Below are 26983 nucleotides of genomic sequence, written 5' to 3'. Positions count from 1 at the left end.
TGCACAATAGGTCAGAGACGCTCAATCGGAAAGAAACGTCAATGGTGACAAATATGTAAGAATCTTTCCAAGGGATGCCACTGATTTTTTCAATGAGATGGGCAGAATCTCTCAGGTGGCTATTTAGATTCAATACATGTGGTTGCAGAATCAAATCAACATATTTGGCTAAATATCAGAGACGCTCAGTCGGAAAGAAACCTTCTGGATTCACAAACTCAATACTTTAAACCCATTTGGGCTGAATGAAGTAGCGGATGTGTTTTATTAGTTTTGAGCCATTGGCCTTTTATTGTTATCGTTATTGTCATCATTATTATTATTATTGCTAGTATTACTTTTTTAATATTTAACAATATTTTATCCTATTTTTACCCTTTTTATTGCAAGCCCTTTTTTTATGGTCTCATATTATTAATTGTACATCTATATGCTCATCTACGATTTTTCATACATTTTTCATACATTTGTACATGCACCATTACTTATACTTATATTAGTATTTTTCATCCAGTTCCCTATGAGGTACTAGTACCCTCCCCCCTTCATCCTATTCATACATGCTAATTTTACATATATATATATTTATATTTATTCATGAATTTTTCTTATGTTTATACTTGCCTTCACATGTTTTAAATCATATGCGTACAATGGTCTGCATTTTAGACAGATTTTATCTAAATGCTTTATCCCAGCGCGTTTCCATGTATCACGGACATAGTCTCCATTTTAAATTGAAGTAGTATATCCATTTATCTATTTATTTATCTATGTGTCTCTTACCAATTACCCGTATCGATATAAGAGACATTTCCTACTGATACTAGATAAGGTTCCCCGAGCAATGATCTTTTCATGGCACCTCTAGTTTACCTAACTGTTCACTTCTGTTTCGCATGTTTCTTTATTCCCCTACACTGTTTCTTCTTTGCACTTAGAACACTGATGCGGTCTGCTTTCTCACGCCTCTGAACTTGAGTCACCTCCACTGTGTCTCCGCGCATGCGCCTTCTTTCAGTTCCCACGGCCTGAACTTAATTCACCACGGCTCCCATTGAGAACCTGCTCAGTGTCTTCGCGCAGGCGCTCTTCTTCCCCTTCACGTACACTGTCCCCTGCTTTCCAGGAATTCCTCCAACACTTTGATTATCTTCTTTCGGGTGAATAGCACTAACACAAGCCAAATGCACATTTCTTTATTGGATCAGTGCACTTGATTCCCTCATATTTTTATTTTTAATTTTATTTGTTTTTATTTTTATTTTTTCGCTTTGGCACTATAGTAATCTCTAAATTTTACTTTCCCTTGTAAGCAGTCAGCTTTGGAGTAACGGATGATCACCTACCACCTTGTGCTGAACTCAGTGTTTTACATTTTTGGGTTCGAGAATCACATTAAACACATACGTCTGTTATCATATTGACGCGCTCTGAAAAATCAAGCAGTATATATTTGTTTTCCATTTATTTGTCTACAAATTTTTAATTTTACATTCACTTCATGCTTTTTGTTTTTATTTCCAATATTCTTATGTATGCCTTTTTTCGTGTCAGTAGAAAGTACTCCTCCTCTGCAGTTTTCACGTGTCCATGAGTCGCTCCGTTACCATGAGAGCATTGACGTCATAGATGTCAACGTGGCGGTATGGACTCCTTTATAAGTAACCGGTCTGTATACTGTGTGTATATTTTCTCTTTTCCCTGAAGAAGTAGACGGTCCATGTCTCTGAAACGCGTTGGAATGCTGTAATAAAAGAGATTTTTAATTAACATCCTGACAACAGTGGTTTTTCAGCGCGGCTAAAACCTGTTTCTCATATTTATGTGTATATATATATATAATTTTTACTACGTCTCCACGGGGCTGCTGCTTGAACCACGCGGACACTCATATGCTCTATAAGGGGTTGTGACTGGCACAACTTCACCAGGTGAGTGTACCTATTTATATCTTCACACGGTTATTACCGGGTAAAACCCTATTGCACCTTTGTTTCCCCCTCTCCAGTAGTTTACCCTCTTAGCATGTTAGCACGCCCACAGGGGCATACTAACATGGTATTCATGCCCATTGCCCAGCGACATTGGAGGTGACATATGTACCTGTGTCCAGTGTTATTGCTTCAGATGCCAGGTTTAGGGTCAGTGCACATGATCAGGAGTTCTGGCACTTCCAGTCATGCACACTAGACCTCTCTGAAGCTGGAACGCATACACCTGGCTTCATAGTGTGCATGACTGGAAGTGCCAGGACTTATGATCATGCATACTAACCCTAAACCTGGTGTTATGAAGTGGTGACAAATGACACTGATACTCACGTCACCCCTGATGATGCTGTGCAATGGGCATTGAATAGCATGTTAGCACGCCCCTATGGGCGTGCTAACATGGTAAGGAGGCGGATTAGTGGGGGAAGTAATGCCATTGCAAATAGTCCCTGTGCTCATTAGTATATCATAAAGGATTTTGCACCTGATAGGTTCCCTTTAAAGTGTATAGGATACGAAAACACAGAAATATGAATTTGTCTTCTTTACTGCTTAGATTAAAATAGCGGATCTGGAAAGAGATTGCACAACATAAACTGCATCCACTATTTATTAAATCTCTTAGACGTGATGGGCAGTATACTTATTTGGAACATAAATTCCAAAAATGTCTGTATAACACTGATTAAAGTAGTTGGGCTCATAAAATCCTTCTTTTAATATCAGGAAATACATATTACAAAAGGATTGTACAACCATGAAGACATGGATTATAAAGGTAAGTACACCGGCCTCTTCAGGTCTTTGTACTTCAGGTCTTTATAATATATTCATTTGTATTATGAAACTTGAAGACAGATCTACTAAACTAACATATTGTGGTTTACCCTATTTTGACTGCAACAACGAGAGGCCCATCAGATTCAAGCAGGGCCAGATGAAAAGGTTGAAGCAAATCAGATTCAGCCAAGGCCAGATGAAAAGGTCGAATCAGTCAAATACATGAATGGTCTTACACATCTATATTGGAAAGAGAAATTTACTCAAGTGAAAGAAAAGAGTAAAAATTACCATTTATGAAACTGATTTGAGAGATCAACACTTTCTTTACAAAGATTGTTAGGAAATGGCTCCCCTTGGCTAGTTTAGTAAAACTGTAAGATACCGAAAAAATGTAAAATATGATCTTTACAAAATCAGAAATGTGCTTTTGTCATGAGATAGAAGTATATCAAACAAAGATTTGGTAGCTCTGTGAACTGAAGAGGTCACTATCAGTATACAGCAGGTCACAGATCAGGAACAAGACCAGACAATGTTGGGGAACTAGGGGTTTTTATGATCCACGTGGATTATAATAGGTAGTGTAATGGAGTGGAAGGCTCGGCCACCCCAGACATGCAAATCCGCAATGTGGAAGATGCAGTCATGTGCTGTATACAGTTTGTAAAGTGTAACATTTAAGTTTAGTGTAATGTGTTCATACGGTCACCTGGTGGCCACATTGGGTTAACTGCTTCCCCTGGTACTCTCAGGCTAAGAAGAGTTAATAGCAGGGAGGAGTTTAGCTAGTAAAAAGGCTGAGAACACAGGAAATGACAGGAGAGTCCCTGTGGGAGACAAACAAGTAACACCTGTGAGAGGGGTGAGGAAAGACCTCAATAAGACTATAATTTGGCTGACCCTCTGGGTCGAATCCTGGTGCTGGATATGTGGGGCCCTAGTGTGAAGCGACTGTTTGAACTATGTCACAAAGCGTGGGTGAAGTCTGTGTGGCATGGATGGTGGCCATTCCCTGACATATACCCAAAGAAGCCCCTCAGTCAGTGGAAGGTCAGTGGGCTTCAACAACGGGAGTAGGTCCTGACAGAACCGGGCAGAGGAGTGCCGTCTAAGAAGGCTCTATCATAGCTTTCAACTAAATCCCTGTGAGTGGGATGTGGGGTGACCTGAAGGACCATTTTAAATTGCCCTGAACAATGAAGTGGAGTGAGAGGATGAGGGCATAGGAGCTCTACTGGATGCCCGAATACCAGGGAAGTGGTTGGCTTGCAAAATTAATGTAACACCGCTATTTGTAACCCCAATGGGGAACAACAGTGTGCGGTGAAAGTATTAATAAGAAGAAGATGTATGTCCCCTGTAACCGTGAAGCAATGTGCCCTAAGGCGTGAAGATATGTACTGGAAGTTTGCAAGTAAAGAAGTTTTTTTTAAGAGGCCTGTGACCGTGTCAGTCTTTGTGTTGCATGAAGAGAAAGCATGCATATTGCTGTGTTGCACTAAAGAGGCGACCGAAGTGCAGGACAATACCACAGGACTGAAGTGATGTGCCAGGGAGGCCTTTGGCTGTGTAGTCGTGGCTTCAAGGCACATCCCTGGTTCCATCACTCCTTTCATGTTGGGGGCTAGCTTGCTGAGACAACGGAGATCAGTATCTTCGTCGGAGAGTGTACAAACAGTCCTCAGGCAGAAGTTGCTTGCAATAAAAGATAACATTTATTGGCACCATACAAATCCGGACAGCAAATACGGCAGTTTTCTGTGGAGCTGGGGACCACCTGTCCAAACGCGCCCTCTAGTGGGGATATACCCTGGGTACTCCTCTTCTCCGGGCTCCCACTCCTAGGTCAAGCACACACCGGACCCACACCAGCGGAATCAGACCTCTGAGGTTGCGTACTCCTCCGTTACTCCGGCGTCCCCTGATGTTCCGCTCATACACACTGCCACCGATGGTCACACACTGCTGTCCCGGATCCGACTCTCTTCCACCCACACAGACCTTCCCTAGTCATACAGCCGACTCCTCCTCCCCGGTGGCAACAGCCGTCCCACCCGGCCACTAGGGGGTGCCCTAACATCAAAATACAATACAATACAATTTAAAAGAATATAACACTTTTAATAATAACGTTTCCGGGATAACTATGCTTTCTTTTGCAGGGGGTCTGCTCACCCACTGCATACCTCCCCTCTTAAAACCCGAGCCTCCCGGCAAGGCTCTTAAGTATAAACACACATTAAAACAAAAACCTGTTAGGTTAGTCCACAACAACAGCGGCACCAGTTCAGCGGCGCTCCCGGTCCTTGGGGCGCTCGGAGGCGCAGCAGCGCTCCCGGTCTCTAGGTAGCGCCCGGAGGCTCAACAGCACTCCCGGTCTTAGATGGCGCCCGGAGGCTTCAACAGCGCTCCCGGTCTTTAGGTGGCGCCCGGAGGCTCAACAGCGCTCCCGGTCTTACGATGGCGCCCGGAGACGCAACAGGAATAACAACTTTGCAACAGAACTTCTGCCGGTTAAACAACAGCACCGGACTTCAACAACAGGTGGACGGTAGGGACTTACTCTGGGGGCCAGGCCCGCTTCCATTCCTCCGCTTGTGCCTGGATGTAAGCTCCCAGAGACTGTCCCGGCTGGCGGCGGATCCTCCGAAAGGACACGGGGGCAAACGGTGGCTCCGCTGACGCAGCTGCTTCTGCTCCCGGTGGTGGTGGTGGCGTCGCTGCCCGGGGTGGTTGTGGTGCAGGTGGCGGCACATCTAAAACGATGACCGGCTTGTTGGTTACACTTTGGGTCACCGCTACCACTGGAGGAACCTTCTCCGGATCAGCGGCCGGACCAGATGATGTCTCCGGGGCAGCGGACAAGGTGCGCCGGGGTTGAGAGGGTGCGGACGGGACCGGTCTTGGATGGCTCCGGCGCCGCTCCTGCAGTTCCTCCCACTCCAGCTCCTGCTGCCACTGTTCCGCTTCCCGGGCGGTCGGCATTCGGGAGACGCCCAAAGCAAACAGGCCGCGGCTTCCTGCGTCCGGCAAGAACTGAACTTTCTCGCCCGGCCAAAGAGTATGGAGTCGTTTGGGCAATCCTTCCACGTCCAGATGAACTCTGTTATAGAAGTAGTCATCTCCGGTCTCTACTTCTCGGATAAACCCATATCCCTCCTGCTGGTTGAACTTTACGACCACTCCGGTGGTCATCTGTAGAGCCAGCTCTTCTCCGCCGGGACCGGTCAACATCTCCCGGAATGTGGTCTCGGCCACCAGACGTTCCCGGACAGGGTCAGGCACCGGGGACGGAGCTCTGGGGTAGGGTACGGAGGGTGGAACGATGACCGGCTCCCAGACAAAGCCCAGGTGATCCACTTCCAACTGCTCAGTGAGCTCTTCGGCCGGCACTCCATATGAGGTGGTTGGAGTAGCAGCGGCGGCACCTGGTTGTGGAGGCTCCCAAGGGGCGTGCGTGGCATATGTGGCCCGGACCTCCGTGATGGTGCCCCCGGTCTTTGCATCCCACGTTGTTTTCCAGGATACTTTCTCAGGCCGTGTGGAACCTCCCGGTCCGATTGGCAGGTCCACAAGAGAAGCTTCGCTGGCGGTAGCAAACTTAGGCCGTCCCCGGCCTAGGCTGACCAGAGCCATGGTGGTGGCCAGCTCCTCTGGTTGCCCCGACATGTTCATCTCTGTCTCCTGTATGTCCAGTAGCGACGGAGTCGATGCTGAGTCTGAGGAAAGAGGAGGCGGGCCTTCGTTTCCCGCTCTTAAACAGAATCCTCCCCCAGCCTCACGCATCATCTTGACTCCTCCGCGGCGGTACTTCTTTTTCTTCCGAACACCGCCCACTTCGTATGTCTTCAGTGCCCTGGAACTGGCGCCTCCCCTCTTTGGGCGGAGTACTCCGTGCCTCTTCCTCGGCACCGGCCAGCCCCAGGCTCTTCTTTTGGCGCCAACTTTTCGCGCATTTTCTTCCACTTCACAGATAACGGCCCTTTCGCCGCCATCTTGTACCCGGTCCAACGCCTTGGGCACTTCTTCATCCCACCATGGGACTGGAAATCTTTGCTCATAGCCCGGATACGGTACACTCGGCACCACTTGATCTCCGGCTTCTTGGGTCCCAGGCAGGGGAATCGCATCCTGCCGACTACGCCACATGAAGTGATGTGCCAGGGAGGCCTTTGGCTGTGTAGTCGTGGCTTCAAGGCACATCCCTGGTTCCATCACTCCTTTCATGTTGGGGGCTAGCTTGCTGAGACAACGGAGATCAGTATCTTCGTCGGAGAGTGTACAAACAGTCCTCAGGCAGAAGTTGCTTGCAATAAAAGATAACATTTATTGGCACCATACAAATCCGGACAGCAAATACGGCAGTTTTCTGTGGAGCTGGGGACCACCTGTCCAAACGCGCCCTCTAGTGGGGATATGCCCTGGGTACGCCTCTTCTCCGGGCTCCCACTCCTAGGTCAAGCACACACCGGACCCACACCAGCGGAATCAGACCTCTGAGGTTGCGTACTCCTCCGTTACTCCGGCGTCCCCTGATGTTCCGCTCATACACACTGCCACCGATGGTCACACACTGCTGTCCCGGATCCGACTCTCTTCCACCCACACAGACCTTCCCTAGTCATACAGCCGACTCCTCCTCCCCGGTGGCAACAGCCGTCCCACCCGGCCACTAGGGGGTGCCCTAACATCAAAATACAATACAATACAATTTAAAAGAATATAACACTTTTAATAATAACGTTTCCGGGATAACTATGCTTTCTTTTGCAGGGGGTCTGCTCACCCACTGCAGGACCACGCTGCGGCCGAACAGTAGTCTCTCCTGTGACTACCACAGCATCCGACCTCCCCTTTAACAGTAGCACAAAGTAATTTATGGATATGATCACGAAGCGAATATAACATACAACCGGCCAGGAACTGTGCTGTCCCTTCAACTTTTTACAATGTATCGAGAGATCTCAGAACAAATTTGCCTAATGCGAGGGCACGAAAATTACTCTGATGGGTGGTGAAAATCAATGAGCGTACAGAAGGACCTATCAATGGGTCAGCGCAATGGCTTACAAACCTAACTGCAATACTAACCTCCCTTCCCCCTGTACCCGAACAGCAGCAGACTACCCGGGTGCCAAGCAATTGCAATATGTGTGGTAACTTTGTGTGGTGCACAGAGTTCGATGGTGGGGATAGTTGTTGTTAATCTTGGATCGTAAAGCAACTCCACTTTAGTAATGAAAAGGTTTTCTTTACTGGGGACAACAGGTTGAATAACTATTTACAGATAATGAAAGCTGCTCATTGTTTTCCCCACTTACATTTCAAGGTTCCCGCACTTAAGGGGGCTTTACACTCAACGACATCACTAACGAGATGTTGGTGGGGTCACGGAATTCGTGACGCACATCCGGCCTTGTTAGCGACGTCATTGCCTGTAACACATACGAGCGACTGCTAACGATGTAAAATACTCATCAAATCATTGATTGTTGACACGTCGCCCATTTCCTAAATATCGTTCCTTGTTCTGGATGCAGGTTGTTTGTCGTTCCTGAGGCAGCACACATCGCTACGTGTGACACCCCAGGAACGATGAACAACACAGTAATTGCGTCCTCCGGCAACAAGGTGGGCGTGACTTTCCTGCGGCTGCTCTCCGCCCCTCTGCTTCAATTTGATGCGTGCCGTGTGATGTCGCTGTGACGCTGCACGAATAGTCCCCTTAGAAAGGAGGCTGTTCGCCGGCCACAGCGGTGTCGTTAGGAAGGTAAGTATGTGTGACGGGTAGCAGTGAGTTTGTCCGCCACGGGCAGCGATTTGCCCGTGACGCACAAACGACGGGGGCGGGTGCGAATGCTAGCGACATCACTAGCGATGTCGCAGCGTGTAAAGCCCTATTTACAGTCAGACCTCTGAGGGAAAACTTTCCTTAGTTTAGGCAGAGTTGTTCTTCACATATAGGCAATTTATGCTTCTATCGATGTGTTAGAAATCCATCCAAAATAGAGGACGTCAACTCCCACTTTTTCCTCTAAACTGCCATCTCCTAACCGACTCTATCCTACCCTGTGTAGCCAGAGTTAGCTCCTTTCACTCACATGTGATTCATACAGCTGAAGTCATTGGCTGAGTGCACAGGGGAAGCTTAAACCTCTGAAGGGTGCCTGTCAGCAGATTTTCACAATATGCTACAATATGCATAAAATATTACAACATTTATGTGAAACACTATAGTTCTGGTGTCCCATGGAGATGGCCACTTTGTGGGATACCACATATAACATGAGAAGTTCAGTTCCTGTGTTAACGGCTGCAGCCTATCTAATCTAGTTTGATGCCAAACACTAATGGATGTTTTTCCACTTCCTGCCAAAAATGTCTTCACAGGGCCTGAGCTTAGGATTTCCAGTGGTCCTGTACAGAGATAGTGGGATGGAAGGGGGTATCAGTAGATTCAATCTGAATATCTGTATATTTGGTGGCTGACAACCATCTGGAAAAGTCACCACAGGAGCAGAATCGACAAGGGGTTTTGGGCTGGCAACACTCGAAGATGTCTTCTCTATTTCAGTACTCAATATGACAGCAAATGCACCGCTTTCCAGGTGTGGCACTCAAATCGCTCACACACTTGACAGGCAGTCTCTATCTGGCGACCAGCTCTAGGACCCTCGATAAACGGGCCGAGAGCAGCTCACAGCCCATCTGCACTCTGTGGGCCTGGTTCACACACTGTCCTGTACCTGACCACACAAAGTCCTTTGTCCAGCCTGTGCAGAGACCCCTCTGGTGGACCGGAGGCAGCAGTGCAGGCCTCACCTCCACACTCTCACTGTCCCACAATGCAGCATCTACAATCAGAGATTGGAGGCAGGAGAATGTGCCTCACATCCAAATGAAAATATTTTGAGGGGAATATTATAAGCTTGTAACAGTCACGCAATCATTGTAGCCAGGAGTACAGCTCCCTATTTTCTGCATGCTGGGGCTGTAATATGGGAGCTGAAGCCACTGATTAGTTTAAGCCTTTATGGACATCTTAAATGTGCCATTATTTAAAGTGCTTCTGTTTTATGACAGAAGTGTTTAACTTTTGCTTTTCTTTTATACATTTGAAAGTACAGTGTTAAATTACTAAAACAAATGTAAGATTGACTAGCTTTAATCCTTCTGTCTTCTTGTAGAATAAATATGATTTAGTATGAGTCTCAAGTCCTTACCTGTATCCTCCATCTTTAGATCTTTTGTCAGGAAGCAAATGAATGCAAAATGTATTACAAAGCAAAGTCGGTCACAGACATCAGGGGCCGTGTGTGAAAAAATAGTATATTGGCTACTATGAATCTCCATATGCTAATTTGATGAGCGTGTGCTATTAGTAAAATGGAACCTCTCGTGACCTCATATGCTAATAACCTGCAAATGTGGGGTTAAAGGGGTGGTCAGTATAAATCTCTATCTACTTAGTGGTGTAATTCAAGCTATTTTCTGATATACTTGTTTTAAAAATTCCCTACCATTTCCTACCTACACTAACTGCTATTCTATTTTTTTTCCTGTGTGATGGTGCTTTGTTTGAGAATCCCACTGAATGCTCAGATACACAAAGCGTCATCAGAGCAGGGAACCGAGGCTGCAGTCACTGTCTCAGCCTCTGCTCCCTCCCTGAAACAAAGCGTTATCAATGACGCTCTTTTCAAGGACTTTGCTGTCTCTGTTGTATCCCTTGCTGCGAGATGTGCATTGTGCAATCTGCACAGTGAGGGCGTTCGCTCTGTTGTTGGCCAGCAACAGAGCGAAGTCAGAATACTCAGCATGCAGGAGACTGGCACCTATTGGCATCACTGGTCTCCTGCATCCCTGGTATTCTGACACTGCTCTGTTGCCAGCTGTTTAGTACTGATCTGAGACAACAAAAGAGCGGACACTGTCACTATGCAGAGCACACAGCGATCAGGTAGGGAATAAACAGGGACGAGACAGTCCCTGAAATGAGTGTCACCTATGATGCTTTATTTCAGAGAGGTGGTAGAGGCTGCAAATTAGATATAGGCTAGACGTAAAAGTCCGCATCAATGTCAGGGACATGATATACAGCGTAACTGTATGTCATGAAGGGGTTAAATAAGTATGTGTATATATATATATATATATATATATATTTATATATATATATATATATATATATTATTAAATATATTGGACAGTTTCATAAATAAAGTAAAAATCATACTTGTTCAGCTTTTAAAAAGACAGACTCATTTACATTTATATGTGTGGTCAGTGCAAAAACTGGCACATTATTTACTATAAGAAATACATTCTAAGAAAAATATTTTTTAAGTAACCTATTTCGAAATTATATTTTAAGATTTTGAAACTCCTTTTATACCTGCGATCATTTTCACAAATCTATAGAGTTGATATTTAACTTTTGTTTTTTAGTCAAAACAATTTTTATATATTCAAACACATTTTTCCACTTATATGAATACATTAGTAGGTTTTGTCTGTCAAAAAGAACTTTAAAATACAGTACTACTAAAAGATAGAATACTAATTATTTTAAAGAATCTAAACAATCACTTATTTTACCACATCAGATATGACAGATTTGATAACTGAAATGTTGTATCACAGGTTCTTGTAAATACAAAATGTTTAATGTAGAACATATGTTAGAATTAATCTCACGCAACAATGCAATGTATAAGAATAGAAAATCAAAATGTTCTCTGGAAATTGAAATATTTAAAAAAAAAGTAAAGCATTAATAAAATTGGACAAAATATATATATATTGTATATACAGTATATACATATATATATATTGTGATATAATTACTGGTACTGTGCTGAGAGGGTTAAGGTGTGTTACCTGGGCCGGCTCTGTTGTGGACAGCTTATGAGATAGGTGGGACGGCTGTTCACCATATCTCCACCTCGGGGTGTGGTCCCAGGAATGAAAGTCAGGCCTCTGGACACACCCAGGACCCTGCTCTGAATTTCCTGTGCTGGATGAAGTAGCTGGGTGTGTTTGTGGGTGGAGGTAAGGAAACAGCGTCTGATAAGGCTCTGCAGTGACTTATGGACTGAACATAATCTGAAGGGCTGAGGTTTGGGAATGTACTTGTTTTCCTGCCTGTACATGCCATGTGATATCCATACCAGCGCGGTGCTTTATGGAGTTGAATAAAGCAGGCTTTGATCTTAAGAAACTGTGCCTCCTGTGGCTACCTGAAGCCCTCATGCTGAGCGAGTAACCCCCTATGTTGCAAGGTGCAACGTCACAATATATATATATATATATATATATATAGCGCCCCTGAGACTGGGTGCTACAGGGTATTGTATTTTTATGTATTTTATATATGTATTTTATAATGTCTGTCCAGGCAGGGAGAGGTTCAATCTATTTCCTGCTTCACACACGCAGCCTCACACATGCAGACAGAGAGAATATTCCTGAGGTGGGGGCACATGCAGGGGGAAGTTACAAGAGACGGTTTACTTTCAGTTTAGCTCAGGACACCTTGGGAAAGCAGAGAGAGTGGAAGCACACTTTTGCAGATCCCTATGAGAGCTCTCCCTCTTAGGGAGGCAGACAGAGGAGCCACCAGGTCCAGACTGGTTATACACCCTTTCCTTACCTGGGACCGGGCGAGTGGATAGCTGAGGACCCCTAAGCTGAGAGAGCAGATAGTGCCAGTTAGGAGGCTCCAGGTCCATTAGCCGGCAGAGACTTGGAATGGGAGAGGTGGCTAGCCGAGAAGGAGATGAGAGCCTGGGAACTGTAGTCGTGTGGCATGAAGGAGAAGAGGGTTACAGAGGGGAAGATGTCATTGCCCCTTGGAACCAGTATAGCTTCGGGTGGCAGAGTAGCAGGTCCCAAGAGCTGCAGAGACAAGGAGGAGACCACCACTTGAGCGCACAAGGAGAAAGCCCACAGGCTGCTCTACCAGACTTTGACGTCTGTTCTGCCTGGGAACGACTGGAGTCATTGCAGTAAAAAAAGAACTGTGAGTAAACAGGATCTGAAACCCACAACCCAGTGACTCTGACTCCGCTTGTCGTCGTCTTGTGATCCGGCGATTCCCAGTTCGCTGTTCTCCCTCCCGGGGACCACTCCGCTTGTGGGTAGCGATATCATCCTGGTTGCACCCCGATATCTTCCCCGGCAAGGTAACCTGCAGGGGCGGCCTTATTCCTGGCTGCATACCACATGTGGCGTAGTCAACACCATCCAATCCACTCCTGGAGGAGGAAAGGTTGGAGGAAAGGTTTGCAGCAGAGGAGGCCGGGACCCCAATCACCACCGTAACCGGTGACTACCTCTCCAGGAACAATCCTTGCTAGCCTCCCTTTTCTGTGCACCACGGGGCCACGGAACCGGGTCAGGCCACGACTTTTACAAACCACTGGACCGGCAATGGATATACAAGGTACGGACTGGATCTCCTATCTTGAGCTCCATGGGTTGTCACATATAGATATATAGATAGATAAATTAGAAAAGAAAGATATCATGCAGATATATATATATTGTGATTAGACAATTCCTCTACATATTATACCCTTGCACCCTTTATTGCCTTTCATATGTCACTAAAGGATTTTTAGCGTGGTTTAACCCCTTCCCGACCTTGGAAGTGCTGAAACATCCTAAATCAGAGGTACTTACTGATCTAGGAAGTATATGTACATCCTAGGAATCGTGCGAGCTTTGGCACTGTGCGCAGCACTATCGTTGCTGGTGACTCAGTTTTCCCAACAGCCGATCCGCGGCCCTCACAGCCAGGAATGGTCTCCACATTTTCCCTGGATGTTTAACCCTCTTAATGCCACGATTAATATCAACTTCGGCACTTAGGAGAGGGATTGTGCACTCTCTCCTCTCCGATCGGAACAATCTTCGTCATGGTGACCCGAGGTAGCTGCCACAGTAGTGAGAAAAAATCCACACATGGAAACAAAAATAATAGTAGTGAACACATTCCAGCCTACACCAAGCCAACTTCTAGAAAAAGATACTTTGGCACAGAAGATTTGGGTGTTTTCCACTCCCAGGTGACCTACAACAGCCATTTGCATAAACCTAATTTTAAGAATAGAAATAACTAAGTCCTCTTCTGACCATCGTTCAGTACATAAGTTCAGGGAAAATTCCGTCTTTAAAGTTCACTTGGTGAATATCCATAGGAGGGTCTCCCGTGAGCCTATCTACCTCCCATTAATCAGAGTTATAAGATTAGTGAATTAAATATGGTAAACTTCAAAGGTGAGAGGGAAATCCAGGGCACTACTCTGCACCAAACGTATCCTTACGGAAATGTCCTTTGCATATGGGCATGAATCAGTGCTGCTCTGGGGTGCACATGTATGAGAAGACAAGATGTCATCCAATATAAGAAGAAACGACACTCACCAGGTCTTTGCTGTGCAGGGTACGGTTTATTTCAAATGTGGAGGTTACATGTGCGGAGAGGGCTGGTGGGGAGGGAGAGCACGCCGGACACGTCAGACGACGGCCGTTTCGCACTTACACAGTGCTTCAGCTGGTCTTCAGCCCACCAGCCCTCTCTGCACATGTAACCTCCACATTTGAAATAAACCATACCCTGCACAGCAAAGACCTGGTGAGTGACGTTTCTTCTTATATTTTTTAAATATGGTAAATATGGTAAATAAGTTGGCATGCGTTTCTATGGAAAACATCCATATTGAGCCTAATGGTATAGCCCCAGAATAAACCACTCTGCACAGAGTAGGAGAACTGGATGGAATAATCCCTCCCCAGTTGGTAACATCAGGAACAACAAGCACCATTCTGGTCAAGATTAGTATATATGAAAACATTGATATGGATGATCAGGTTACCGATGCAGATTTTTGTAACATTAGGGTTGATTGCACACTGATCTCCCCCAACATTATTTCCCTAGAGGTAGGTTTGGAGGAAACAATATTTGATGAACCCATATCCCTCCCCCTTTTTTTTAGCATTACCAAACACCCTCTCAGATAAAGAAATGCAAACTTTAACACATTGTCCCTTGGATCCAATTATAATAGACATCTCACTGGAGAGGGACAATCCACGTCTAGTTTTTTTAAACCAGGAAAAAGTAGGACTGTTCCTAAAGAGTCCAGTAAAAGTCATGCATTTCTTCACAACCATAGGAAGAATCAACACCAAAAAGAGAATAAAAATAGAAAGGTAAAAGGGGGAAGAGGGGGACGGGGTGCACATAAAAAGAACTAGAGAATAAAACATCTAGGAATTATACCTAACGATTAGGGATGATCGAATACCTCAAATATTCGGCTTCGCGAATATTCGACGAATAGGTCGCCGCTATGCAAATATTCGATGCGCAATGTAAGTCTATGTGAAGGCCGAATAGTTCTGAATAGTTGTTATTTGGGTTTCCCATAGACTTACATTGCGCATCGAATATTCGCGAATAGTTGAATAGCGGCGACCTATTTGGCAAATATTCGCAAAGCCAAATATTTGAGGTATTCGATCATCCCTACTAATGATCCATTGTTGAAATCCATAGGGATTTCTAATATATGCCAACACATATTATCATGGGAAGAAGCTGAACTATTGGGGAATGGCTTGTCTGTTTGTCTGGCAGCTAAAATGAAATTATTTCACACCTTCATAGATCTTAATGAATTCATAAGGAAGATCACAGTTGCCATACACTTTGAAAATTCTAAAGGGAAGGGGAAAGCAAAAGTAGCTGAAGAGATTGACTTAGAAGTAGATGACACCGAAACACGTTCAGTTTTTTTTTACTTAATGAAGCCATTCACACAAACTTAAAGCAGAAAAATCAACTTTTTACCCTTTGAAAAGTAAAGGCCCCAATATCAGTACTTTTTACAACAGTGTCTTAAGGGCACTTAGGTTTGTAGATTAAAAAAAATCCCTGCCTGTTAAAGGTACCGTCACACATAACGAGATCGCTAGCGAGATCGCTGCTGAGTCACGGTTTCTGTGACGCAGTAGCGATCCCGTTAGCGGTCTCGTTATGTGTGACATCTACCAGCGATCAGGCCCCTGCTGTGAGATCTCTAGTCGTTGCAGAATGGTCCAGGCCATTTTCTTCAAAGGTGATGTCCTGCTGAGCAGGACACATCGCTGTGTTTGACACTGTGTGACAGGGTCACAGTGACTGCTGAGATCGTTATACAGGTCGCTGCTGCGACCTGTATTGTTCCTGCATCGCTGGTAAGATCTGACTGTGTGACATCTCACCTGCGATCTCCCAGTGACTTTCTAGCGATCCTTATCAGGTCACATCATTTTCGGGATCGCTGGTAAGTCGTTGTGTGTGACTGGGCCTTAAGGGAGCTGGTTGTCTGGGTCGCCGTCAGAAGGCTTAAGAGTCTCAGACACAATGGGGACATTTTGATAAAGAAGGCCGACAAAGATGGAGGCACAGTCCTTATAGATATGCATTACTATAATATGGAAGCTAATAGAATCCTTGAGAATGAATCCACGTATGACAAATTGGATTTGATTCACTCATAGAGGAAGGATATAAAAAGGAAATTTTCAATAAGAATGAGAGATTTTATAAAAAAAACAATCTCTCAACCCTTCTACCCCTTATTTCTACTTCCAAAGCTGCATAAAACCCATCCAACCACCAGGTTGACCAATTATAGCCAGGTGTAAAAGTCTCACCAGTGGCTTGGCGGAATAATCAGCTACAATTATTTGTTTTGGAATTTCAAGCGTATTTGTGAGATTCTAGTCACTTGCTGTCCCTGTTGGATAATGTAGTATGGGATGATGACATGCTTTTGGTGACTATGGATGTCCATGACCTGTATAAGACTATACCACATGACAAGAGCCTCCAGGCTAAAGAGCACTGTCTATCTCTGGATCCCATGATCCTATGACAAAATCTCAGAAAGATTTTTTTAATATATTCTTTGGAGTTCATACTAAACACTATTATATTTTCAATGGGATTTTTTATTTACAGTATAATGGTACCGCAATGGGTGCAAAATGCACACCAGTTTTTGCAAACCTCTATATGGGGATGTTTGAGGATAATTTTATACACCGGAACTCAACTTTTTCTGAAAACATTTTTTCTACAAGAGGTATATAGATGATATGATATTCATCTGGAAAGGATCAGAGTTGAAAGTGTCTTTGAATCATCTGACTAAAAATGAATGAGGCCTCATGTTAAGTATATAGTACAATCCCAAGGAGACTGTTTATGTCGGATCTTAATATTTTTCTTAAAGTTTACAGGATATATACTAGGACTCATTTTAAAGAAGTAGGTGACAATAGCTTTTTAAAAAATTTGATAGTAATCATTTAAAAAAATGGAAAACAAGTAATCACTTCAGCAAATGCTATGGATGAGAGGAAACTGTACTGACGAACATGATTTATACCAGCAAACAAATAAAATAGGGATTGGAGTCAAAGAAAAATATCCTATTCCTATTATTGAGGGTACAAAAAAAGGGATAAACATACTAGTAGATCGAACTGTATTGGCAATATAGAAAACAAAAAGGATTGTGATCAAAGGAAATATGATTTGGCCTTCACTACACAATTCAATAATAATGCCAAGCAGATTCATCATAGTTTTTAAAAATATTGTGGCATTTTAAGGGGAAACCTTCAACTTGGAAAAAGTTTTTAGATAACTTACCAAAAACGATATAAAGAAGGCCCAGGACTATGAAAGAAATATTGGCACCATCCTATCCGGCACTAGAGGATAAAAAAGAGAGAAGCCATATAGGGCACTAGATGGCTAAATCTCAAAGGACCTTTTAAATGTGCGATCGATAAGTGTGAAACATGCAGAATCATTGCCCACAAGCAATCTACCATCTGCAGTTACAGTATGGGAGAAACTTTTGAGATTAAAGAATTTCTCAATTGTGGAAGTAGTTTTGTGGTCTACCTATTTTAGTGTCCCTGTGGACTCCAATATGCAACTAGAACAACTATGACATTTAAGCAGAAGTCAAGCAGAAGGAGGCAGCACTGGGCAGGGAATGCAGCTGGAGTGACAAAGGCTACAGATGTATACATTATTCTTCAGCCATTTGCATACACATTCAAAAGCTGATTTCTTAGTAATGGATGAACAGACTGGCCATATGTGCATATAAATAGTTTGGGGAGTAAAATCCTGCTGACAGTTTTCCTTTAAAGGGACAGTACTGTATCTTACAATAGCCCAGAGAGCTACCTTTTATTAATCCTTTTCAAGGCATACATGAGATGTGCAAAAATCTTATTTTTATCTCAATTTTATATACCCAAATAGGAATGCATTGAAATTAGTGTTGGCCGAGTGTGCTTGGCCCTGCTTGGTACTCAATCAAGCATCAGGGTGCTTGTGACAATCAATACTTGATCAAGTATCCTGGTACTTGTGCACCATAATCAAGTCCCCACTCTGCATATGTGATGCCCTGGCCGGGCCAGGTAGTCACAGATAGGCCCCTGCACCACACCTTTCCCTCACAGGTGACATCAGCCAACCTTAAAACCCTAATCACCCCCCTCAGGGCTAGATGGACACACCAGGGAGCGGAACCAGGCAGTTGGAAGATGACCACCAAGGAGTCTAGACAGCCCGGGGCGAGAAAACAGTGAGTCTACAGACAGATCAGTTTGAGAGTTCAAGGAGAGTGGAGGTCAGGCCTGTGTGTCAGGCCTGAAGTAAACTGACAGGTACCAGGGTAGGAGCCCTGGTGCCTTTGACTAGGAGGCAGATGGCGGTCTCCGTCTGCAGGATCCGGGAAGATGGCTCGATGGAACCGAGGTGGACTGGGACAGGGTAGTGGCCCGCCGGTACCGACCCGGGGAACCGACCCGGAAACTGGAGCACACCGGATGCTCGTGTATTTCTTTCACTAGTGAATACACCAGTACCCTGCGGTCGCCGATCTCCCTGCACCAGCGAATCCCAACGGGTCCCGGGGCCACCATCCCTGCCCACGGAGGGGTTAACAACTTGCTGCACAATATCTCCCCCAGGTGCCCCATAACTGCAGCGGTGGTGTCCAAACTCACCATATTCCGTGGGTGGCATCACGAACCTAGTACGGCCCAGCCCGTACATATACGTCCTACATCCACCACTCCCAAACCCTATTCATTCTGAGTGTCTACGGGATTCCCCGGGTCCGGAGACCCTTGAGCCACCTACCGGAAGGCCCGGACCCGAGCAGCGGCAGGCTGCCAGCACGGGGGCGGCACACATATTTCACAGCTTTTTTTTCAGCCACTAAACATGAGGGGATTGCCTGCCAATCACAGTAATGTCGTAGCCATGTTGGCTACTGGCATTAATGTGCAAAACACATGTAAAAGAATAGAACAGCACTCTGTAAGTGCTAAGATATATGCAAATATAGAATCCATGAATTTTAAACTGTATAAATGCTATATGAAATATACTTTAGAAAAATGAAAGTACTTAGCGAACAATTTGGCTAATTCATGTGAGCCCATCAACCGCGGCAATGTGACCTTTCTTTGATGAGAACCTATGCTTATTTCGTGCCTCTCTTGGACTAAAAGTCTTCAAATATATGATCAAGTAGGATCTTACACTAATTAAGACCACCCTGTGGCTGATGTGATTGGCCGGCCGTATCGCTTCATCTGGACTATATAGGGCTAGTGACACCATGCTCCAGAAATAGTGTAGGGAGAAGTTCTGCTGGAGAAGGAACAGTATGGTATAGTGAGACATAACCTGCTGGTGGCATTTAGTGTAGAGCAAGGTGATGGAGAAGGGTTAGTGAATTAGAAACATGTAGGCAAAGATTCCAATCTTACAGACCTTGCTGCTGCTACATAAAAAAATGTATTCTATTCCCCAATGATTTAGCCTTACAGACCTTACAGCTGCTACCTAAAAAAATCTATTCTATTCTCTAATAATACCACTCTAAACTTCATTTAGTGTAGGGCAAGCTGCTGGAGTAGGGATAGTGTATTAGAGGAATGTAAGCAGAGATTCTAGCCTTACAGACCTTGCTGCTGATAACTAAAAATATCTATTCTATTCTCTAATAATACCACTCTTAGCTGAATTTAATGTAGGTCAAGGTGATGGAGAAGGGAAAGTGTATTAGAGGCCTGTAAGCAAGAATTCCAAACTTACAGATCTTTCTGCTGCTACGTAAAAAATATATTCCATTCTCCAATAATACCGCTCGTAGCTGCATTTGGCGTAGGGAAATCTGCTGGAGAAAGGATAGTGTATTAGAAGCTTGTAGGTAGGTATTGTAGCCTTACAGCTTTGCTGCTGATACCTTTAAAATCTATTCTATTTTACAATAATACCGCTATTATCTCCATTTAGTGTAGGGCAAGTAGCTGGAGAAGTGATAGTGTATTTGAGGCATGTAAGCATGGATTCTAGCCCTACAGACCTTTGCTGCTGCTGCTAATAAATCTATTGTATTCTCTAATAATACCACCCTTAGCTGCATTTAGTGTAGGGTATGCTGCTGGAGAAAGGATAGTGTATTAAAGGCATGTAAGCAGGGATTCTAGTCTTACAAACCTTGCGGCAGTTACCTGAAAAATATATTCTATTCTCTAATAATACTGTTCTTAGCTGCATTTATGGTAGGGCAAGCTGCTGGGGAAGGGATAGTGAATTAGAGGCATGAAAGCATGGATTCTAACCTTACAGATCTTGCTTTCGAAAACTAAGAAAGCTACTCTATTCTCTAATAATACTACTCTTAGCAGCATTTAGTGTAGAGAAAGGTGATGGAGAATGGATAGCATATTAGAGGCCTGTAGGCAGGGCTTTTCCAGGTTCCTATGTGCCGCATGTTGTGCAGGCCTGGACCTCTACAGTGTTAAGGACCTTTGGTGAGAACATGGTCAATTGACTGCAATGTCAACAAAGGTCTTTCTGTGCCCATAACCTTGGAAACTACAGTGATAATACAGAACTTATATTATCACTGCAGTTTGAGCTTAAAACGCTGGGGACCCCTCAGAGAGTTTAGGCCCTGGACAGTTGCCCAGATTACCTGCCTCTAATGCCAGTCCTAACCAAGATGATGTGCTGGCCTCATCATACAGATCAAGATGACAAGTGGGCCTCACCAGATAGACCAAGATGATGTGCTGGCCTCATTAGGCTGGCCACAATGATTTGCAGGACTCACCATACAGAACAAGATAGTGTGCGGTCCTCACTATCTGTAGCTACAGTCCATGAGAAAATATGCAATATCTCTTCATTTTACATTTTTTGTTTCCTGATTTCACAACACCCTAAAAAAATAAATATATTTAAAAGTATACTACTAAAATAAAAAAATGTTGTAGCCATAGAAAAGATTGTTTGGCATAAGATCGCTTTTAAGAAAACAGCTTCCCCAGCTGCTCGTCACCAAAAACTAGGGGGCACCTCAATAATATTCACCCTTTTTAAACATATATTTAACTTGTAAAATTCTATTAGCGGGAAAAGTTTATACCACACAATACCCATAAAAACATTATTTTTTAGTAGCTCTATATCACTAAGCTACAGAAATTTCATATGAATTGACACTTATTGTAGGTATTATAAAAACAGTTCTTATAGATTAAGTCCACGTTCTAATTAATCATCGTATTACATGCAAATCTAGCAGGTAAAGCTTTGTCACCATTGACTGCTGTCATCTCCAGAGCACTATTATGTGTAGCTTCATTTCCAGGCTTCGTGATGCTATGGTCTGAAAATAATTAGTTGTTACCTGCTAATTATCGGCAATCAGCAGACTGGTACATTCAGTTCCTTGATGTTTCTCTTCATATTTGTAAACAAAGCAGGGTAAATGTAAAGTTGAAGTATATAAGGTATAAAGCAGCCATATGTAGCAAAATTCGTTTTACTTTATCTGAAACAAAGGTGATCGGGTGTTTTGAAATTGAAATTTGCCGGTTTAGAGGAATTTCTCCCCAAATTTTTGTTTGCGGTGAATACATTTGTGTGAACCTCAACACTGGAAAGCTTGTAATTGCTCAGAAAATACACATATAGGAGAAGATAGAGAGAGAAGAAGAGAACTATAAGAGCTTACACGCTACAGGAGAGAGGACCCCGCTGACCATAAGAGCTTACACTCCATGACCTCTTTCACACGTCCGTGTCTCCAGTACGTGTTTGGTCAGTTTCCTCTTGTACTGGAGACACGGGCACACATAGACCCATTAAAATCAATGGGTCTGTGCTCACGTGCGTGTTCTGCCATGGACCGTGGGTACGTGTGGAGCATACGTGTGTCCGTGTGCTCCACACGTCAACATGTCAGTTTTTCTCTGGCATCAAGGGTGTCATACGGAACGCAAACGGACCACACAGAGGTGTTCCGTGTGACACGCGCCGGAGAAAACACACGTGTTTGAAAAAAAAACAAAAAACTTTACTTACCTTCTCTAGCCTTCCTGTCTCTGCCGCTTCTGTCACTTGCTTCTGACCGCCGCTCATTATGCTCATTGCATATTCACTTCACTGCGGCCGGAAGCAGCAGCAGCGAGGAGTCGGCAGGATCGGAAACCGAAGATCAGCACCACGGACAGCGACGCCAGGGACAGGTGAGCAGAAAGTTCCCGTTCTCCATGTGTTATCACGGATAACATACAGAGAACACACGTGTGCCATAAACACGGCTCACGCAGGGCAATACGCACCTTTGACACGTCCGTGAAAAACGTGCGTGATTTTCACGAACGTGTGAAAGAGGCCTACAGGAGAGAGAGGACCCCACTTACCATAAGTGCTTACACTTTACAGGAGAAAGAGGACCCTGCTAACCATAAGTGCTTACATTTTACAGGAGAGAGAGGACCCCGCTGAACATAAGAACTTACACTATATAGGAGAGAGAAGACCCTGAAGACCCTGCAGACCATAAGAGCTTACACTCTACAGGACAGAGAGGACCCTAAAGGCCATAAGAGGTTACACTCTACAGGAGAGAGACGACCCTGCTGACCATAAGAGCTTACACTCTACAGGAGAGAGAGGACCCTGCAGACCATAAGTGTTTACACTTTACAGGAGAGAGGACCCTGCAGACCATAAGTGCTTACATTTTACAGGAGCGAGAGGACCCTAAAGGCCATAAGAGCTTATACTCTACAGGAGAGAGACGACCCTGCTGACCATAAGAGCTTACACTCTACAGGAGAGAGAGGACCCTGCAGACCATAAGTGCTTACACTTTACAGGAGAGAGGACCCTGCAGACCATAAGAGCTTACACTCTACAGGAGAGAGAGGACCCTAAAGGCAATAAGAACTTACACTCTACAGGAGAGAGAGGACCCTGCAGACCATAAGAACTTACACTATATAGGAGAGAGACTCTTTCCCAGTGACTATGGAGATGGAAAATTACTCTACTGTACAAACTCTGCTCCACTGGGAACCACTGATATGTGATGGTCCAAGGGTCATAGCAGCAGGATAATATGGAGAAGCCCAAGTGGCAACGCAAAAAGATATGAGCCCACTCTCTGATGTCTGGTGATGTCACGTCAACTGAGGCGCGCCGCAGTCTTCCTGAGTAACTGGGCTGTGAGCGGAGTTTTGCTGCTCGTCACAGCCCAGCATTGCTCCTGCTTGCCGCACTCTGCAGCAGAGGAGAACACACGCGACATGCTGGGCTGAGATGAGCAGTGAAACGCCCCCACAGCCCAGTCACTCAGGAAGTCTGTGGCTCGCGTCAGTTGACATGACATCACCAGACATCATAGGTCACAGAGCCCGGGGGGTCACGCAAAGGTGGTGAGGGGACCATAATATCTTCACTCAGAGGCAGTATTGGAAACACAAGGTATTTGAGGTATTTGAGAGAAACCTTATTTCTCAACATAATATCGATGTGGCCAGTAATGAAAACGGATGAACCACCCCTTTAAGAGCATTGATTTCCACTCTACTTGCAAGTCAACTGTCAAATGCCCACTCTGGTTATGTTGGGCAGCACTACCAGGGTGGTAGTCATGATAGCTGCTATGGACCCCTCATACCTACTTGTTTAACAATTGTTATATGAATTAGACATCTGCTTTGAAATCACTTTTTGTTGTAATATGACCACTGACCACTGTGATTATTTTGGGGTTTTTTTTTCAATCTGTACAATAATATCAGCATGTGACTGTTACATTTGTGGAAATCAGCCCATTTCTAGTTTTGCCAAGCCTGGCCCTTGATTATTTCTTGTCCCTTATTGAGATGTGCTTGGTAAAAGTGAGTAGTGCGCATGCAGCAGTTCTACTCCGGAAGCTTTGGCCAAGACCTTTAGCTCATTTTTCTGCCTGCTCATTCCCCAGTAGAAATGTAATATTACATAGCAGCAAATTGAGATCAAATGTATGTCGCCGTAGAGAGATTTGTCACAGTACTGCAATTTGAGCTTTCTCCCTACTCTGGAGGCTAATATTAAATGTAATTTGCCTTCTGTTGGCACACCAAGGGTTAATGTCAGTATTCCCTTGCTACAAGTTGCTCAATTTCCCCCGTGACAATGTAATACATATACGGACCAATTTCAGAATTACAGAAAAGGTTTCAAGTGGGTAACTTGCCTAATAAGATTCCTAAATACAACAAAGAAAGGCAGAATAGAGGACCATTGCCAACTGTTATAGGGCTAAACCAGTACACTAACCTATTATTGAACAAGAGGAAAAACTGGGAGTACTGAAAAAGAGTAAAAACTGGGAGTTTCTTTGTTGTATTTATGGCAGTGGTCCTCTATTCTGCCTTTCTTTGTTGTATTTATGGCAATGGTCCTCTATTCTGCCTTTCTTTGATGTATTTATGGCAATGGTCCTCTATTCTGCCTTTCTTTGATGTATTTATGGCAATGGTCCTCTATTCTGCCTTTCTTTGATGTATTTATGGCAATGGTCCTTTATTCTGCCTTTCTTTGTTGTATTTATGGCAATGGTCCTCTATTCTGCCTTTCTTTGATGTATTTATGGCAATGGTTCTCTATTCTGCCTTTCTTTGATGTATTTATGGCAATGGTCCTCTATTCTGCCTTTCTTTGTTGTATTTATGGCAATGGTCCTCTATTCTGCCTTTCTTTGATGTATTTATGGCAATGGTCCTCTATTCTGCCTTTCTTTGATGTATTTATGGCAATGGTCCTTTATTCTGCCTTTCTTTGATGTATTTATGGCAATGGTTCTTTATTCTGCCTTTCTTTGATGTATTTATGGCAATGGTCCTCTATTCTGCCTTTCTTTGATGTATTTATGGCAATGGTCCTCTATTCTGCCTTTCTTTGATGTATTTATGGCAATGGTCCTTTATTCTGCCTTTCTTTGATGTATTTATGGCAATGGTTCTCTATTCTGCCTTTCTTTGATGTATTTATGGCAATGGTCCTCTATTCTGCCTTTCTTTGATGTATTTATGGCAATGGTCCTCTATTCTGCCTTTCTTTGTTGTATTTATATGGCAATGGTCCTCTATTCTGCCTTTCTTTGTTGTATTTATGTTACTTATTTTTTGATAATTTGTACTATGACTCCCAGTTGTTCCTCTTGTTCACTAATAAGATTCCTATCAGTCATGGACCTCATGGACCAATCATTTAAAGAGAATTTGTCACCAAATATAACATTACGAAGTAGGCAGATTATAAAATAGATCTCCTACATCCATTAAGGGCTGATAAACTTACTTTGAAAATCCACAATCAAAAGAGCTATAGAATTATTTTTATAAGTTTTCCAGCCCTAGCTGAACTCCTAAAATAATAATGTTATTATCAGACAGGAAAACTTTCAAAAAGGATCATACAGCCATTTTGACATTTTTTTCAAAGTAAGTACACCAGTTTCATCAGGACTGAGAGAGATGTATTTAATAATGTAATTATTATTCAGTTATGAAATATGTAATCAGTTTATTTTGTGAAATGTGTTGACAACCCCTTTAATAATGAAAGACAGATTTGATCCTAGTTTAAAATAAGTGGCCACTCGGGATCATTTTACTATTTAGTAACAGTTATTATTTCTGGCAAAGTCTCAGCCTCTTCTAATAAAGCAGCAGATGAAAAAACTGTTAGTACAGAATAATTGCTGCGTGAGGATTAGGCATCTGATGAATTTAAATCAGGACCTTAGTCAAAAATGTTGCCACTGCACATATTTTCACAAACTTTTGCAATCATTTGTTATTTTACGCCACTGTTACCATTTTTGAAAAATGGGTGTATGAGTGGTAGTGGTTAGCAATGCAAATGTTCATAAGCTAGATTTAAGAAAGGTAACTTTTAATTTGTTGCAAATGCTCTTAAATTAGGTTTTGGCATAAAAACTTAAATAGATCTATTCCAAAGTATTTTTTTCCAAAGATGTGTCAAATTTATCAAACATCATCTGACACTTTCATAAATTTGGCACAAAGAATGCCAGTGCAGACACAAGAGAAATTGCTCCTTTGTAACTAATCCCCCTTTATTAGAGGTGTGGTTACCTGCTAAAGGGACTCTATTAGCACAGAATGACTGTTCAAACCAAGAACAGGGGCTCAGTGCTTCATGGTGAGGCCAAAAATGTAGGTGCACCTTTATACCTTCTTGTTTTCCCTCTGTCTCACTGACCCTCTCTCCTTTGATTGACAGCTGTAACTTAATAGATACAGTGAAGGGTGTAGATAAATGGAAAACAAATAGGTGGGAAGGTACAAATAAATATATGGACCCGCCTGTCACAATGACTACGAAGATAGCAGGAATCTGGGGCTCCTAAGTTGACTCTCAGGCTAGGGGGCCCTATGCTATCCCTAGTCTGAGGGATACCCCTAAAAGTGGGGATACCTGAGTCTCCTTTCTGGTTCTGCTCCTGAGCAGCCCTGATCTCATACACCCCCGCCCCCCTCTGCTAGGGGAAATTGGGACAGGAGTTAGACTAAACCCTCAAAAATAGACAGGGAAAAGCAAAACTCTGTCACACAGCACACACTGACAGACAATAAGAGATTAGGAGGAAAACAAGAGCAGGAAAGAAGCAACAAAACAACTGGAGTAAACTCCACAACCGCTCCAACCAAAAAGCAACACTTCCCAGATAGTCTGAGACACCAAAACACAAAGATCTACACAGTATAATCTATTGCTGCATGGGTGGAAGATTTCATCCAGC

This window comes from Anomaloglossus baeobatrachus, chromosome 6 (genome assembly GCF_048569485.1).
Source record: "Anomaloglossus baeobatrachus isolate aAnoBae1 chromosome 6, aAnoBae1.hap1, whole genome shotgun sequence".
Lineage (NCBI taxonomy): Eukaryota > Metazoa > Chordata > Amphibia > Anura > Aromobatidae > Anomaloglossus > Anomaloglossus baeobatrachus.
This window is presented reverse-complemented; position numbering follows the sequence as displayed.